This window comes from Coturnix japonica, chromosome 16, assembly GCF_054131305.1.
Source record: "Coturnix japonica strain WE chromosome 16, WE-NBRP24, whole genome shotgun sequence".
In the NCBI taxonomy this organism is placed as follows: Eukaryota; Metazoa; Chordata; class Aves; order Galliformes; family Phasianidae; genus Coturnix; species Coturnix japonica.
Genome location: NC_140678.1, coordinates 3,775,495 through 3,790,656, shown reverse-complemented (window position 1 = coordinate 3,790,656; position 15,162 = coordinate 3,775,495). Strand labels below are relative to the sequence as shown.

General features: G+C 55.4%; 1 protein-coding gene across 1 annotated transcript in view; it reads right to left on the bottom strand.

The window, feature by feature from the left end:
* Positions 1-13,638, bottom strand: part of PTPRS (protein tyrosine phosphatase receptor type S) — a 106,300-nt gene extending 92,662 nt beyond the window's left edge. The window contains exon 1 of the mRNA XM_085517354.1: positions 13,576-13,638. The gene's annotated coding sequence lies outside the window, so the exon portion shown is untranslated. The remainder of the gene's footprint in view (positions 1-13,575) is intronic.
* Positions 13,639-15,162: the final 1,524 nt, after the last annotated feature.

Here is a 15,162-nt window from a genome sequence, read left to right as displayed (position 1 = left end):
CCCTCAATGCACCGCAGAGCACAAAGAGCTCCACTGCAATCCTCATCCTGCACGAGATGCAAAATTAAGAGGCTGCTAAACAAGCAGCAGCAGCAGCATCCTCAGCATTCCCAAGCTCCCACCTACCAGCACAGTCTCACCCCACTGGGTTGCCCCTATTAAATGGGATTTTCTTCCCTTTCTGCTCCGAGCAGTGCGGTGCTTTCCTCCCGCAGCCATCCCACCCGCGGCCGCTGCGTGTCACTGGCCAGGATAAAGCATCCCATCCACAGCCCATCTGCACCACGGATGCATCAGAGACTGCTTAAAACATTTATAAGCATTCACAGCCCTCCTGCAGCAAGCAGTGGGAGCAGAGCTCGCGAGAGGATGCTGGGAATCCCACTGCCACAGCTCAGAGCCTCCACCTGGCAGCACAGAGCTCTGTGCTCCCCTCGCAGCAGCCGCAGGGTTTTGGAGGAGCTGTGAGATCACCTCGGGCTCTTTGTTATCAGTCCATCACCACAGAGATAGCACAAAGGGGGTCTGGGAGCCGCACATCCACACAGACAGCTCTGTAATGCTGAGCCCAGGAGAAGTGGGCATGACTTAAACATGCAATAACATTTACAGATGGACGGATGGCCGGCCGAGCAGGCTTTATAGCAGGCTGGGCACCATTCTGCCCCCAACAGTTTCCAAATGCACAGCTCCAACCCCCCCCCACCTTCACTTGCTGTGAAGTGTGTGATCTCACACATCAGTGATGCTGAGCAAATCTCTGTGTCCAGCGGGCAGTGTGGCAGCACTGTGCCATGAGCATGGGGAGGAACACGTGGGGCAGAGGGGCAGCAAGGAGCAGTGCAGCATTCCCTGCTGCTGTGAGCACTGCAGTGAGGTGACCCCGGGGTGCCTGCAGGGTTTGGTGTCCCCAGCAATGCGGGCACCAATTAAAGCCTTTAACCATGCAGCCCTCAGACCCTGCTAAGCCCCATGTGCCTCTCCCTGCGCTCTGCCTGCCAACACTGCCCGGCTACAGCCGGCTGCTCAGCCTCCCCACCCCTTCCCACTGCAGCCTCAGTTCGGGCTCTCTCGTTAATCTAATTGTTCTCCTAATGAAGATCTGCAATTCCTCAAACATTAATTACCAACGGCAGCGGCAGCAGCGGCAGCAGCTGTGGAACAAGAGCTCCCTGTTCCTAATAATACACCTCACACTTTTGCCTGCCACAGCTCAATTTAGCTGTGCGTGATTTGGCCGAGGGCAGACAAAGAAGGGCCCGGCGATGGGCTGAGTGCTGCCCGGTGAGCACAGGGCTGAACACTGCCCCACCGTGCTGCAAGTGGGTGAAGGAACCATGGGGAGCCCAGCACGGAGCTCTGCCCCCCTGCAGAAGAGGTTTGGGGCTGCAGAAAGCAGCTGGAGCCAACGGCAGCACTGCACAGCCAAAAATACACACAGGGAACAAAACGGGGAGGAAAAAAAGCAAACCACCACCATCAGAGTTTTCAATGACAAAAGCAAACAAATAGATTTTGTGAATAAATATTGATTTGACAGGAAGGCAGACAATTGCTCCCAAAGCTCGTGCTGGCACTGGGCTCCCTCTGCCCGCAGCCGTCTGTCTGAGCCGTGCTGTGTGGGGCTGGGGGGCTGCAGCCCAACCATCCCATCCAAACTGCTGCACATGGGGGACAGAGAGATGAGCACAGCAGCTCTGAGGCTTCATGCACCCCCACGGAGCTGCAGGCATCCCCATGCACTGCTGGGGCAGCTCCAACAGCCATGGAATGATGGAATGGCTTGGGTCGGAGGGGAGCTCTAAAGACCACATGCTCCAACCCCCCTACAACAAACAAGGCCATGCTCAGAGCTCACAGCCTAACCAGGGACGGGGCACCCACCAACCTGTGCCACTGCTTCACCTTCTCTGAAGTCAAAAACTTCTTCCCTTTTTCCTTATACCCAACCCAAGGCTGCACTGGGCCCCATGCTCCCCCGGCGGCTCTCTGTGCGGTTCCCTCCCAGCCCACGCGCACTGGGAGGGCTGCTGACGCCGATCGCAGCTTTCCTGCTCATTTCTTTTTCAATGAGTGAATTAGCAGGCAGCCAGCCGACTTGAACATCCCCTTATCTCTGCACCAAGCTCGCTGCCGAGGATTTGCATAATTTTAATCTTTCCCACCAATGAGCATGAAAAAATTAGTTTTCCACTATTTTATCTTCTATTTGTGTTCAATAAACAGAGCGGCTTTGCTCCATGTATTTATACTGGGAGCTGGGAGGCAGAAGGGGAAAAAGAAATCCCACACGTCCAGCCCTTGGCCAGGCAGAGAGGGTTAAAGCCAGGGCACGGGCTGGGATGGCTCCAGGACTGCACACAGGTTGGAGGCTGAAGCCTGAATTTCCTCCTCCACTGGCAGCTGCACTCCCACGAGTCCCTTCCCACCACCCAGCACAATTAACCAGCCTCCTTCCCCTGATCCACACCTTTCATTTTCTTCTCCCAGCAGAATTTGCTGGACTCCCTACCCTCTGTGTCCCAAGAGCACTGGGAATGCAATGGGGCTGACAGTGCCCAGATGGTGAGGTCCCACCTAGAGGAAGGTTGTCCTGCTCAGAACCATGGCACCCAGTGAAGGCTTCGGGTCTGGGCTGCTGTGGGGCTCCCAGCACACGGCCCTCAGCCCCACTGCCGGGCTGCACCAAAGGCAATAAGAGGAAAAATCACCACCATCAGTGCGGAGCTTTGGGCGCTTTTTAATGGGATGCATCAAAATCTGACTTGTCTATATTTAAAAAATAGCACTTAGAAGAGAGAGCTGCCGCTCCTGCCCTCTCTCCTGTAGAACCAGAGCAGCTCCTGCAGCAGAGTGTGGTGATGGATGGCAGCACACAGAGCCCTGCTGTGTTACCCACCTGAAACTGGGGTTGCTCTGGAGATGCAATGCAGAGGAAATATGAGGGTCTCATGCCCCACGTACCCCCCTGAGCAGGACAGGGGCATGGCCACAAAGCCACGTTTTGCATTTCCCTATGGAGCCAAACATGGCTTGGTCTCCAGGGGTGCACAAGGAAACCCAGCAAGGCAATTACCTTCCTTCCTGTCCTCTACTTATGCTCTAGGAGCCATATAATTTTCCAGACCAGAAACATAATTAAAGAGCTGGAGCTGCCTGCAATGAGGCCCTCTCTCCTGCCACCTCTCTTATCTTCTCTAAAAATACCCTGGAGCAGCAGCCCTGTGCCAAGGGCCGGGCCCTGCGGGGATGGAGCGCACCCGACGTGTCGGCAATCCCACTCAGTGCAGCTGGGGCTGATGGTGCACGGGAAGGTTAACTCAGATCTAACTTTTAATGCAGTTTATCTAAGCAATTTTAAAAGCCTTGGGCAAGCTGACTGATTGAGAATTAGAGGGACTTTGATGATCACTGCTCTTCCAGCAGAACCATTGTGAGCAGGATCCAGCTTATTCCAGAGTAAATCCAGCTTTCCAGGGGATACAAAGATGTCTATGCAGAGGAGCATCGCAGCCCCAAGCTGCTGCCTTTCCCCCAGACAAAAAGAAAGGGACACCAGGGGCAAAGCTCAGCTCTCAGGGCAAAGGAAACCAGGGAGCAGCAAAGGGACTGACGGCTCTTGCCCAAACCTCTGCTGTCCATCAAAGGAAAGGTTTCTTCCCCACCCCACAAAAGCAAGCAGCATCACAGAGGGAACTCAGACATGGGCACTTCCTGACCCACAGCTCCTGCCCCATGGTACTGTGCTGGGAGCCGTGTAGGATGGGCAAAAAGGAGAGGGAGCAGCAGCCCCAAAGGCAGCCACCGGCCCCAACTGGCTGCAGCTACACCTCCCAGTACAAAGCTCCTGGCACGGCCCTATTGCAGAACTGGGAGAAGGAAGGTGAAAAACACTTTTTTTTTTAATATCCTGAAGGTTCAAAACAGCCTTTTAACTCATGGATGAACAAGTTCCAACAGGACGGCACGCACTGCTTTCCACAGCTCCCAGCGACAGACGTTCAGAACAATCATCCCAACAGCCCAACAGCCAAACAGAGGTAAAGGTGTTGGCTCTGCGCCCCAAACCACTGCCTGGCAGCAGCACAGCCCGGGCACCGCGCTCCGACACAGCCCACACTGCAGGGCCTGGGTGGGATCTCATAGAACCACAGCAGGGCTCAGTTGAAGGCACCTCACAGCCCACAGCCCCATCCCTGCCATGGGCTCCGTGCCCCACAGCTCTGGCTGCCCAGGACCCCTCCATGGGCACCTCCAAGGATGGAGCACACGCAGTTCTGGGCAGCAGTGCCAGAACAAATGTGAGCGTTGTCAGAGCATCGCCCGGAGCCAGAGCATACACAGCACTCCAAGGAGCTGCCTGAGGAACGAGAAGCCAAGGGACCCCACAGGTTTTGCCTTCACTTGTTTATGGTATGAAAATTTGTCCGCTTGGATAGAGACTTCCCTGGCTGGGAGTCGGACTATACACAGCCAGATAGAGGAAGGAGAACAGGGAATGGCTTTGAACTCAAAGGGGAGAATCAGACCAGATGTGAGGCAGAAATTTTTCACTCAGAGGGCACTGAGGCCCCAGCACTGCCCAGAGCTGTGGGTGCCCCATCCCTGGAGGGGCCCATGGAGGGGCCCTGGACAGCCTGAGCTGTGGGGCATGCAGCCCATGGCAGCTGTGGGGCCAGGGGGCCGTAAGGTCCCTTCCAGCCCAACCATTCCACATTTCCATGACTTTATTATCACTCAGCCCAAGCACATTGCTGCTCCCTGTTGCTGCGTGATGTGCAGGAGCAATGTTCACTGCAGAGATGCCCTGATGGTGGGAAGCTCCGGTGCAGGCTGGAAGATGCTCCTCTTCCTTCTTTCTTCCTTTAAAGGTCCCTTCCAATTCAAACGATTCTATGATTCAGCTTCAGGACCACTTCAGATGGCCTTCAACACTCCTGGTCAGGATGGATGAGTCCCCTCGAGGGCTCACACTTCATTCCCGCAGCACAGAGCTGCGTAGGAGTCACCAGAGGGGCTTCATAGCGGGTCTGGGTGATGGATGGCAGCTACGGGGCTGGCCCAGCGCACGGCATGGTGAGGGGACACAGCAGGGCACATCCACAGCAATCCAACTTCTGGGGTCTGAAGAGAAGAGAGGAGGGCTCCGATTTCCGTGTTGGTATTTCAAACAAGTCCAACGAAGGAAAAAAGGTGTCTGAAGCAGCAGCTTGAAAACGTGTGCGTTTTTGTAAATCCTCCCACTTCCAAGATTGTATCAACAAACCAAAGAGGGAGGAGGAATGAAAAACATGAATAGGAGTTTCACATCGACAAGGTCTCTTTGAACAGCTTTCAAAGAGCTCCACTACCACTTCTCCTATTTGATTGTGCTGGGCTTTTTTAGAACATCTACAGTGTGTTGCTCCACGTGCCATGCGGCTCTGCCAGCTCAGCTCCCTCCTGTGCTCTGTAAGGAAGAGCCCTGGGCCAGCACGCAGGGCTGGGATCTGAGCCGGGTTTGTTCCAAGGGGCTGCGGGATGGCATGTGGATACCAAAACCCAGAGCAGCTCCTGGCTGCTCCCCGTCAAGGCACAAGTTGTCTGCCAGCAAGGAGACCCAGCATGGAGAGGAGCTGAGCCTTTACTTTGGGAGGGACTGCTATAAAGCACAAAGAAAGAGAAATCCTGAGCGTGCACCAAATGTTGGCAATTCACATTTGTAGGTACTGATCTACTCCACTCAGTGCTGCTATATGTGGGTGAACTGAGAGCCCCAAACCTCCGTGCACACACAGCACTACTCCATGCAATTAGCTGCGCTCCTGAACCAAACGACGTGTGCACCAATGTTAGGGAATTCCTCATTTATTGACCCAAAACTAAAGCCAAGAATTTAATACAACCCCTGCAGCACTGAGGAACCCTCCTGAGTGAGGAAGACCTGAGCTGAGTGCAATGACACACATCTTCCTCTCCATGCTCAGAACTAAAGCCAGCATCCACAGGAGGCAGCTGGGAACCCACAGCCCACAGCCAGCAATGGTGACAGCAGTGCCCAAAGGACAGCCGAGTTTCAGATTATGACGGGGAAGAAGAACCGCCTGTACATGTACATAAACTGTAAATAAAGGGGAAATAAATCCCATGGAAATGGTGACAGCAGCCCCCAGACAGATCTTTACAAATTGCCTTTTACAAGTAAATAACATTATATCAGGGTTTATGGGCTTCCCTGCTACGGGTACGGGCAGAGCTGTAAACAATGCAGCAGCAGCGGCTTGGTGGAAGGAAGGCAGAGCATCAAGGACGGCAGGGCAGCAGCACGGGGGGAGGAGGGCAGCACGCCCCCCCCAGGGGCTGCAGGGCTGCGGTGGGCTCACATCAATCCCTGCACCCAATGGTCAGCCTGCCCCAGTGCCATGTAACAGCAAGGCATGCAGGAACTACCGAACACCAGCAATGTGATTCACTGGGGATGGTGAAGTGCCTTGAGATTTCTGAAGGAGCTGCTTATAGGAGTATTAATTTAAATATCTCGTGGCAGAGAACATAATGGCAGGCAGATTTTCTTCCATTCTTTTATAATAGCTTAATAATCCTCAAAACAGTTCCATTATTAACGCACTTGTGTATTTTTATTAGGGCTTCCTAGAATGCAAAGGGAGGTAAACACTCCACACTTCCCTTCAGTCCATCAAAGCACTTCCCAGGAGCCATAACTGCTCCATCAGACCCCCCCCAAGCCTCCCAGCAACACACAACCTGCTGGGACAGCACGGAGACAGCAGCCCAGGTCTCATTAATTCCACTGTGAAACTTCAGGTCTCCTGAAGGCTGTGCAGCCCAACGCTGCTCCCTGCCAGTCCCACTGCTCTGCAGCTTGCCCATGCCCACGGAGCATCCCTGCAGCACTGGACGAGGTGGAGGCAGCTCAGGTGAAGGCTCTTTGACACACTATGATCCCACCCTCCTTCTGGGAGGAGCTTCAGCTGTGTGTGCAGTGCGGCGGTGGGATCTCCCAGCACAGATCAGCAGCAGGAATGCAGAGCATCCAGAGCACAGCAGTACCAACGCTACACTGGGGATGCTGCACTTACAGGTAAATCCCTGCCTGGGATGAGAGGAAGTAAAGAGAAAGGGGGGAAAAATAAAACAAAAGCCAAATCTTGTTTGGGTTACGCTGCAAAGCAGCCTTACCCCAAGAAAACATCAAGAAAAGCGTACAACCAACCCAAGTTACTGATGGAGAGGCTCCAAGGCACAGCCAGTCACTGAGGTTTCGCAACATAAATCTTCAATTAGTCTTCCAGAGAAGGAGAGGAACGACGCATCTCCTTCCCCACCGGCTCACAACGGCTCACAACCACACGACATCCCTGGTTATCTCCTGCTTCATCACTGGGCAGATCCCACCCCGGGGCACACATGGAACAGAGGGCCGCGTTTCTAATTATACTGTCTATTCTCAGGGAAATGGGTTATTTATTAGCTCCCTGAGCTTCCCTTTCATTCACTCTCCGCTCTGGTCCCAGCAGTGGGGAGTTCTCGACAAAAGGAAATTTACTGGGCTCTCTGTGTGCTCCCCCTCCCCATCTCTGCGCTCCCACCGCCTCTCCCTCCTCCCCCGTCAGCATTGCAGGCAATCTCATCACTTTTAATTCAATAACTCACGGTATAATTACTCCGTAATAACACTATTATCTTAACATTTGCTCAGCAGCTGTGATCCCCTTCCAGCGAGGCGAGGAGGGAGAGGGGGATTCTCCAGGGAGTGCGATGGGAGCAGTCACAGTGCGGGAGGGGGATCCCCACCACCCACCCCAAACTGAGCCCTTCTGGAGCTGTGCGCTGCCCTTCCACTTCCCTGCCTTCCTCAGGGCTCTGTCCTGCAAGAGAGCAGGGGATGCTGCGTTGACAGCTCGGGGAACCACTGAATAGAGCCTTCTCCATTGGGGACACAAAGAGAACGGAGGGCAGTGGTGCAAGATCCACTGAAATACGTTCTGATACAGCAAGCGGGAGTGCCGGCTGCAGGAGCCATCCATCACAACAAGAGTACGAACCAGATGATGTAATGCTCATGCACTGCCCCAGCTGCTGCTCACTGTGAATTTTTAATCCAGAAACACACAAGAAAGAGGGCATCCACCATTCCCAACAGCACACTCAGTGATCGGGGAGGCACCATTGAGCCCGGATCTCCCACCACCACCTCCAGTCTGTGCGCCCACCGCCACCAAGGGGAAAATGCTGTTTATTGTGATTGATACCCCATCGTGTAACATGGAGCTGTAATTCACAGAATCACAGAATTGATTGTTGATGAAACTGTAATTCCATCACAGCCGCTCAGTAATTCCATAAATCACAGGAGGAACGTGAGCAAGGTCTGTCGTTATAGGAGCACAAAATGGAATTCCCCCCTATTGTTTTGCTGCACATCAGTTTGGTTTTTAGCATCACACGCAGAGATCATTTCAGTTCCAATTTTTTACAATGAAGGCACCAGCACAGGTTGCCCAGAGATGTGGTGGGTGCCCCATCCCTGGAGATGCTCAGGGTCAGCAGATGGGGCTCTGAGCACTGATGGAGCTGTAGATCCAACCTCTTAGCTTCAATTGGGCACCCTAAATCTGCAATCACCACCTGTCCTTCAGAGTCCTTCAAAGTCAGCCACGATGAGCTGAGAGCCACCAGGCACCGCACAGAGCTGTGCCCACCGCTGTGCCACCCAGCAGGCAGCAGCCATGGCCAGGATGTGGCACTGACTGCTGGCTGCTGCCGGACACCACCACACACAAAGGAAGTTTGTTCAATGCTTCATAAACTTTAATGCATTACAGAAACACTCTGAACCAGGAATTTTATTTGGCAATCCACAAAACTTACTTCTTGACAGGTAAGGAGCAGCAATGGACATCTCTCTCTAGAAATAACAGGCATGCTCTAATTTCTATAGCCCAAAATGGTGACGTGATTAAAAGTGGAGTAAATAATTCCTCAAAGCGAGAGCACCTGTGTCATGATCCACCCTGGGCAAAGCTGAGACCCAGCAGGGATGGGGCTTTGGGCTTCACCCCCCTCTGCATCCTGGAGTGGATGAGCCTGGATATCACATTGCCCCCACTCCCTGTTTTTGCTGATTTCCCCCCAAAAATCACCTCCCCAGGGGGCTGATATGAGATCTGAGCCACCCACAGCCCCCACTGCCCCCATCCGCCCTCTGCCAGATCTGTGACTCTTTCCAAAGGAACCTTTTGTCCAACTTAACTTGCTGAGAAACCTAAAATCTACCAGCTGGCTTAAGCATCATTGGCTTTGCATAAAACCTAAAGCCACTTTCAGCATGTCACTCATCTTCCCTATTAAGCGTGCTGGAAGCTGTGTTCTCCATGCTCAGGGCCAGGCAGGAGCTGGTCAGCAAGCCCTGATCCTGCACCAGCGACAGGGAATGGGACAGGGGATGAATAGGGGACAGGATCAGCCCCACGCACTGCTGCAATTTTCCTCCTGTTTTATAGCACACAGTTACTCCAGTGCCAGCGCAAGGGAGAAGCAGGGATAGAAATTCATTTTGAATCACAGCTCTACCTGGGGCTAAATCATTTGGATGGCGCGATTTACACATTCCCACCTCTCAGGGCAGTGCATAAAGCACAGCGCGGGCCCATCACTCATGGCAGGATATTGCTCTGGAACGTGCTGCCGAGCACTTTGATGGCACACAAGCGAGGAACCGGCTGCACTCAGCAAGCAGCTCTCACGCCTGTGTGACGCCCACCTCCAGTAAGAGAAATGGGCTCCTGGTAATGGACTGCAATCCCGTTCCTTCCAGGAAGGCAGCACTGCAACCATCCAACGCAGCAGCCATCCATCTCAGCAGCACCCCAACACTCTGAGCCCCCAGCACTGCTCACAGCGATGGCAGCGGGGCTGTCCTGCAGCACCCACAGCACCAAACTCACCCATGCTGGAGAAACACAATAGATGATTTGGTTTCAGAACCCACAGCTTGGCACTACAGGAACACATGGCAGGCCAGCAGATCTCCCTAGGCAAACCTTTCCCCTTTCCAGCCCAAAATAAGGGATTTTCCCCTTTTATGCTTAAATAACTGCCCAGAATCTGGGATTTTTCCTCCTGCTCGGGGAACACACGGGCAGAGCTCTGCATCTCCATCTCCTGCAGCCCATCTGGTGATGGGGGAAGGACAGAAGGATGGGGACACACAGCTTCTGCCACCAAGCGCAGGGACAGGCCACAGCTTCCTTAAGTAAAGGATAATGTTTGAATTTAAGCGGATCTCTGGGGAGAGGAGGTCACTGAATCCATAGGAAGCAGCAGGGAGCAAACCCACTGACCCCATCCAAGCAGAGATGATTCCCAAGGGTCACGGCGTCGGCTGCAGAAGATCAGAGCAGATTTGCTGTGGATTTTTCTCATCCCCTGCCCTAAACTCCCATCCCCGTGCTCCCCCACACAGCAAACCAGGGACACTTCCGAGGGGAAAAGGGAAAAGCTGCTTTCTCCCAACCCCTCCCCCTCTCCCAACCTTCTCCTCTCTGCAGCTTCCAGAAAAACACCCCCTAATCCCCCCAGCTCTCCCTCTACCTGCAGCAAGCGCTGAAATCCTACCCGTGCCCTCCCCCAGCCCTAATCCCGCCCCCAGCCCCGCAGCCATCCCGGCACCAGATGGCCACCACAAAGGCAGCACCGGCCATCAAAAAGCCATCAAACAGCCGACGGGCCCAGCAGCGTCCCTCTGGGCAAAGAGTGCATTCTGTTCCCGCAACCTCCGGAGAGGGGCACGGGGATAAACCCTCCGAGCTGCACTGCGCCCCATCCCGCTGCTCGAGGGCTGCAGACCCCGCCTAGGAGCAGGGATTTAAACCACGGGTCGCCGAGAGGGAAACAAATAAAATACAAGGGATTTTATTTTAAGCAATTAATTAATAAATAAATCAGAGCCCGATTCAGACAGCTGCGCCCCGTCCGCACCTCGGCTGAAACGGCATTAGCGGCGACTCTGTTTAAACACGACGGCCACAAAGCGCTTCCAGACATCCCCTGTAGATCCGTGGGTCTCTGATCCCCCTCGCCGCCCGCCTGCAGGGCTCTGCTCGCCCCGACAGATCGGCCAGGCTGAGCCCTGAGCTCTGCCCCAGTCTGCTGCCCCCCCCCCGGGAAGCTGGGGCTTGGAGAGGGGCTTGGGGGGGGTCCCACCCATCGCTGTCAGTGTAACACACAGGGCTGAGCGCTGCTCTCGCTGCATCGCTTTATTTACGATTTGACTTCTGTCATCGTAAAGCTCCCACATCAATTCCACACACCGATCCTGCGACAATACCGGCTGCTATTACTGTAATGATCCCATCTGAATGGCACAGGTACCATTACCAGAAAATCTGTTTGTGATGGAGAATCAACCGCAAAAAGAGGCGTTACGCCCAAATGAACTATTTAAGAATTAGTGTAAGTTGGGGTGGGGGGGAGGGGCGGCCTCCATTCGCAGCGCTGTGATGGGCTGATTGCTGCTCCCTGCGAACAGAAATGGGAGGGACGAAAGAGCTGCGCGGTCCATGCAGGCATCTGTCTGTCCATCCCTGCAGACCCACAGCCATGACACCCCCAGGTGCCTCGAGCACAGCCAACAACTGATTGCTCGTAGGGTACAGGGCTGGAAGGGCCCTCCTCCTTCCAAGGGAGCTTCCAACAGATGTTCTCCCACCATCAGCATTTGAACAAACGATGCCCCGCACTTTCCACAGTCCCTGCTTTTATCAGTTCACTGCCCAGCATTAACGCAGCACAAAATACACTCCAACATAACAAGCTGCCACTTCCCAGTGCCACGGGACGCTCTGTGGGCTCTGCTGGCTCTGAATTTAAGCCTCGTTTAGAACATAGCACAGCCGGAGTGTCCAATCCCTGTACGAGGGCAGAGCACAGTGCTAAGGGATGCAGCACCGCCCACCCCACAGGTGGCTGCTTAAATCCAACCCAGGTGAGCAGCACCACAAAGTCTCCTCTGCTGCACAGAAATCGGCACCAAACGAGTCGTAGCTTCAATGCAACTGCTGGCACACAGCTCCTCACTGCAGGACACACAGGAGGCTCTGCCTGGACTCCACTGCTGCCAACTCAGCCCTGCTCTGCTGAGCTCCCAACCAGCGCCCGCTCCAATGCCTTTGGCTGCCCCGAGACACTTCACAGGAAGGAGCCACGCATCGCTATCCCCATTTTACAGACAAGGAAGCTCTCAGATTGCCGTTTCCCCAAGGCTGTTTTTCTGGCATGCTCCTTAGAGATTAAATCTAGTGAAATAGCTGTGCCGGAGAAGAATCTGTACCCACAGGCCAGACTCAGCAGTGAGGATGAGGGGGGTGTTTGAAGGCTCTGTGATCAAGGCGACGAAACATAATAAAAGGCCAGGCCCTACTTTTGTAGCTCTCGGGGCAATGAGGAAACTCCTCAGACCCTCTGCAGTGCTCCTGAGCCATCCCAGCCCCACATCCCAACGTGAGGGACTGCACTGCACCGCCACTGCTCTGCACCAGAGAGTGCAAACAAAACATTGGAACAGCACACATTTCTCACCTCCTCCTTTTTTTGGGTGGAAAAAAATCAACCAACCACCCAACTCAACAGCATCCGGCTGTCATAAATATCAGCATCATTCAGCACTGGAGCACTGCGGCCTGAAATGCAGGGGGAACCAAACACAGAGGGACCAAAACAGGGACCCAAATGCACACAGAGGGACCCAAATTCACACCTTCTGAGTTGGGCCCAGGAGCCCCCTCTGCAGCCGGATGGCTGCTGCCTCCTCCCAGCACAGCAGCCCTGAGCTGGGACTGCTTTTGGGGGCAGGGAGGGAAGGAGCAGAGATGAGGAATCATAACATTAATGTTTGAAGCTGCTCTCCATACTGAGCAGCCATCAGCTTCATCTTTACATATTCTTTTCCCCTTAACTGCGGGAGGGTTTTCTGCCAAAGAACAATACACGTTTCAACTTCATTTCCAGCTTTCCTTTAACGGCTCTGAGTCAGCGCAGCTGCTGCGAACTCCGAGTCGAAGCCCCGACGTCAGTGTTACCTGCGACACGAAACCGCTCTGCCTTCCCCAGGGCGCGGGGTGAAACACGGCCATTTCTCACCGCTCCGCCACAAAATGGAGCAGTTCTCCCCCATCTCACGTTTCTGTGATCGCAACTACGAGTCCGAAGCCGTACAAAAGGGGCACCCGGAGCCGGGGTAAAGCCGCTGCTGCGTCACGAAATAACGGCGATTGCGGCGTGGGAAACAAATGCACACAAACACACATATACACACACATATACACACACATATACACACACACGCACGCAAAGATGGAGAGGGGAGGAAGGGGTCCCTGTGTGCAGCGGGCCGGCCGCACACTGCGCGCACCGCCGCGCTTCGCCTCTCGTTGTGCAGAGCAGCGGAGCCGAGAGCGGGGCAGCCCCGCGCTGAGCCCCGCCAACCCCGCGTGCAGCCCGGAGGGACGGAGCGCCCCGATCCAAAAAGGAGCCGTAAACCAATGAGTCCCGACGGGCCCGAACGGCCGCACTTACCGGCAGCGGCCGCCGTCCCCCGGAGCCTTCGGGGCCATCGGGCGCCGCGACCCCGCGAGGAGCGCGGGCGGAGGGACGGGGAGGAGCCGGGGCGGGGCCGGGGGAGCGGAGCGGGGCTGGAGGCCCCGGGCGGGGGGGACCGCGGGACGGGAGGCCTGAAGGGACGGCGGTGCCGGGCGGGCCTCGCGGTGCCCCAACCCGCACAGCGGTTCCGCCCTGTCGGCCGTTCTGCACGGCCCGAAGTGCGGCTGTCACCTCCCGGCGCTTTGAAAAGAACAAAAACTAAAACAGACCCGCCGCCCCGAGCCGTCAGCGCCCGCCTTTGCTCCGCGTTGGGCTCGGCCGACGCGCGAAGCACTCGCGGCCCGTCTACAAACAGATGTTTGGCTTCCCGGCCCGGGACGCTCCGCGGTTCGGATCGCAGATCGCGCAGCAGCGCTCGGTCCGACCCGTCCGCCCCCATCGCACGGCGCCGCTGTGAGCACGAACAAAACGCTCAATCTGTCCCTTTTCCCGATGAACCCAACGAGTCGGACCCGAACAAACCCCCAAACGCGAAACTCACAACAACAACGTTCCTTCCCTCCCCTCCCTCCCCCTTTTTTGTTTCTGTTTTTCCTCCCCAATTCCCAAATGTTTTTGTTTTTTTCTTTCTGTAACGTTCTTTGGCTGTTTTTCGATCCCGGAGTTGGAAAGCAGCGGCCGATAGGGAGTTCACGCTGCGGGTTGGAGCAGCGCATGAAGGACGGCTCGGGGAGCGAGGAGGAACGCGTGCATTTGTACAAGAGGGGGAAAGAAAAGGGAAAAAAGCGTCAGCGGGGCCTCTGCTGGGCGCACAGAGCGGGGAGGAGGAACGCGCAGTGCATGGAAGCGAGGATCCAGATTGAAAACAGATGGGATTTCTCTCGCCAACCCGACATCCGAGGCCGCGGGAGGAGGGGTGAAACTTCCCCTTCGGGGCCGGCAGCCAAACGATACGGCCGGGAGGGGCCGAAAAATCCCTGCTCGGTTCAGAATCCCTCCTCGCTGCGTCCGCTGGGGCTCCCTGCACGGCAGCGGGCAGCTCAGCACGGCCGGGTTGTTTTTAATGCTCTGCGAGGTTTGATTTTACCATTCTGTGTCTGATTCATCTGTTCCCACTCGCTGGAGCCCAGCCCAGCCTGGCGCTTTTTCCCTTGCCCTAGGAGAGGTTTTAGGGCCGTTCTGCGCCCCCGCAGCTCCCTCCATCTATACACGTGAGGGAAATCTATCTACGTGCACATGCCCAGGACCAGCCCCACGTGCCGCCCCGGCGCAACACGCGACGTGCCCGCACCGAGGGCCAAAACTGCGAGGAACAGAAAAGAGGCAACAAAACGCTGCGCGCAGCTGCTCGGCAGCCCGAGCTTTGAAAGGAGCCGCAAACAAATGATGCAACGGCCCCGCAGCGGCTCGGCGGTGATTCACCCTGCCTTCATTTGCGGTCGGTTCGGGCAGCGCTCTCAGCCGCAGCCCCTCCGAGAGCAGCGGAGCTGACAGAGGTGACCCTGCTGAGCTGGGGGCCGCGGAGCGCCCGCATCCATGAGACATCGTGGGACAAAGAGGGAC